The 3,559-nt window shown below is 29.4% G+C and overlaps 1 pseudogene; it reads right to left on the reverse strand.

The window, feature by feature from the left end:
* Window positions 1–1,263: 1,263 nt before the first annotated feature.
* Window positions 1,264–2,368, reverse strand: LOC131642281 (fructokinase-2-like; annotated as a pseudogene).
* Window positions 2,369–3,559: the final 1,191 nt, after the last annotated feature.

Here is a 3,559-nt window from a genome sequence, read left to right on the forward strand (position 1 = left end):
TGTGAATATTATCGAAAACATTCAGTTAATGATCCAAAATTTAAAAATTAACGGGAACAAATTTTGAATATTAACGGGAACACGAAGTTACTAATCAAAATAATAAATGTTGACGGGAACACAGAGTTATTTACAAAATATTGAATATTAACAGAAACACGAAGTTACTGATAAATTTTTGAATATTAACAGAAACATTAAGTTACTGTTAAATTTTTTGAATATGAACGGAAACGAATTTGGAATATTAAGGGGAACATGAACTTATTGATCAAAATAATGAATATTAACGGGAGCAAGGAGTTACTGATCAAAATAATGAATATTAACAAGAAAATGAAGTTACTGATCAAAATATTGAAAATTAACGGGAAGAAATTTGAAATATTAACGGGAATACGAAGTTACTTATCAAAATAACGAATATTAACGGGAAAATGAAGTAACTGGTCAAAGTATTTTTTTATTAATTATGTATTTTGAATGAATCATTATTATAAATGGAGTTTGTAGTGGTTTCTCATTAGCCTACAAGAGAGAGCTGATCGTTTGAGATTGGGCTGATAGTTTGTAGTTATAATTGAGCCAAAATAACTAATTTTCTCCTTAGCTAGCAAAAAATAATCGATTCTCCTTAGCTGATAGTTTGAGATTGGGCTAATAGTCTGTAGTTTAATCAATTATATTAAATAGTTATCACTAATTGAATTATAGAATTTGATTGAATATTTCTTTGTTATAATTTGTGAATTTGCGATTTTAAAACTTTTCCTTCATTATAATTTGTCAAATAAAATATTATTATTTTTATAACTTTTTCAATTTTATCCAAAACTTAATCTTTTACTAATATCTTTTATTTTTCTCAATCACAATGCGCGAAAACGACGGATACCCGTGCGAACGCACGGGTAAGACACTAGTTGGTAGATAAGAATTCACCCCAATTTAATACGGTAAAGAGTTGTAATTTATACTAGTAATTGTTAAAAGATAAAGTGTCACAAATATAAATTATCACCTTTTTATTGATATGATAGGTGGCATATTTTGACCAATATAATCGTGACAATTCAGATCGGTAGAGTTACCCAACATTTATTGATGGGTAATGAAGTTGTGCCCATTTTTTATTCATAAATAGATACAACACTTTGTGTCATTGTATCAAAGTCTTACTAAAGCAAAAACTCTCAAATGAGAACATATTTATAGCTAGCTAGTTCTCTGGACATTCATCAAACTTCAAAAAGAAGTTTAATTTTAAGAGCTGGAGATGAATTTCTTAGCCTCGTCAGCAGTTGGAAGTGCAGGAATGGCTCCCTTCTGAGTTGTACATATTTCTCCACAAGCATTTGAAAATGTCAAGGCCTCTTTCAGTTTTTCTTCATTCTTTGATGATGAATTCAATAAAGCAAAGACAATATCAACAGATCAGAAAAAAGAGTTAACAAATCCTAAATTAAAAATACTTTTCAGTTGCGACTCGCGAGAGAGGATCCCAACTCTGCGTGCGAGAAAGAAAAGAGAGAGAGAGAGAGAGAGAGAGAGAGAGAGAGAGAGAGAGAGAGAGAGAGAGCATACATAAAAAATGGAAGTGTCTTTGGCCACGACTGTGAGAAGTGCACCAACAAAAGCATCACCAGCACCAGTTGTGTCAATAGCTTTCACTGGGAATCCATTTACCCTTCCTTTAAAATTCTGCACTCAAACAATATCTCCAAACATCAATAGTTTGTATTACAATAGAAAATCATAAGTTGTTTTCATATGCTATGATATAGAGCTTATATGAAAATAAGCCGAAAACAATTTATAGACAAGAGGCAAGTTATGTTCATAACTGTCTCAATCAAATAGTCTCACAAGTGCTTATGTATTGGATGGATTGGATGGTGAATACCTTAGTGACATATCTGCAACCCTTCTCTCCATCAGTGATAAGAAGCAGCTTCAACTTGTCATGCCACAAAGACATAATAACTTCTTCATTCTGAGGATCTTTTTGTGTAAGAAATTCAACTTCATCATCACTCACCTGTATAGAAAATGCTCAGTTTTTCATAACTATTTCTCGCAAAACCTGTATGCTTTGAGAAGAAAACTTACCTTGATGAAATCAGCCTCAACCCAATTACTTTTGTATTCCAGACCTAGCAGCCTCAGCAGAAGGCCACAAAGGTAGCCTGACATTTGGATTAAAGGACAACAAAGCACCTCCATCTCTAGCAGCTTTCAAGGCAGTCATGTCAGCAGATCGGCATGACTCAGTGATAAGACTGGTGGATCCATAATGGAATATCTTGGCCTTCTTGATCAAATTCATTTTCATTTCAGATTCTGTAAGTAACATATCAGCACTAGGGTTTTGTCATACCCCAAAATTTGCCCTCTTATAATTGTCTATGTCATTTTATTTCAAATAATTGACTTCGGTAAGAATTTGAGGGCAAAAGATGCACGACCGAAAGGTCTCGGGTTCGAATCTCACTTCTAACCTTTATTTTATTTTCTAACTTTTTTTCATTTTTATTATTTTTTTAACTTCTTTAGTTGTAATTTTCTTCTTTTTTATTAGAAAGTTTAAAACATCTTTTTTCTTTAAATCTTAATTTTTATACTCCTTTTAAGTAAAATATAATAAAAAATTACAAAAAAATATATATCGTTTTTAGAAGTTACTTTTTTTATTTTAAGCATTATTTTTGTTATTAGTATTATATTAAAGATTTAGAAATAATATATCAGATAGATGTTTTATTATTATTATTATTATTATTATTATTATTATTATTATTATTATTATTATTATTATTATTATTATTATTATTATAGTTTTAACTCAGTTATTATTAGTTTTATATTTTTATTTCTAATTATATTATAGTTAGTTAGCTATTATTATTATTATTTAGTATTATAATGAATAGTTATTAGAATTTTATTTTTATTACTAATTAAATCTTTTTTAGAGTCCAAGCCCATTGTTTTTTAACCTAATATTTTTCTTATAAATACTAATATTTTTTATACATTAGGGACTAACAATTCTAACCCTTATTCTCGCTCTCTCTTCTCACAAACACAAAATATTTTCTCCTACTTCTCCTTCTCCAGGGTTGCAATTTCGGTTGCAGCACAGTAATAAATTTTTCAGCCTATCGGTCGAATTCTGAAACTACTGTTTCGATTTGCTCCGAATTTTTTCCAGAAGTTCAGAAAAAAATCGTAGAACAATACTCCTTTAGAATAAAATTCTAAAAGATTTCGACCCTCAAAATCGCAAATTCCTCTTTTTTCTATTTTATTTGATTTAATTTCTATTTTCATATTTTCAAAAAAATCTAAAAAAATTTGTAGTTTCGTGTTCTTATTTTATTTGATTTATAATCAGGTTTCTATATTTTTTTGATTTTATTTTAATCACTTTTCTATTTTTCCATTTGTTTTCTTAACCGTAATATGGATTGACCAAGTGGATGGTACCCCATTTGCTTTTTTGGCCAAAAACCTTTTGGTATTTGGCCAAATCAAGGTTATTCATATTTGGCCAAAAACC

Source organism: Vicia villosa, unplaced genomic scaffold (genome assembly GCF_029867415.1).
Source record: "Vicia villosa cultivar HV-30 ecotype Madison, WI unplaced genomic scaffold, Vvil1.0 ctg.004750F_1_1, whole genome shotgun sequence".
Lineage (NCBI taxonomy): Eukaryota > Viridiplantae > Streptophyta > Magnoliopsida > Fabales > Fabaceae > Vicia > Vicia villosa.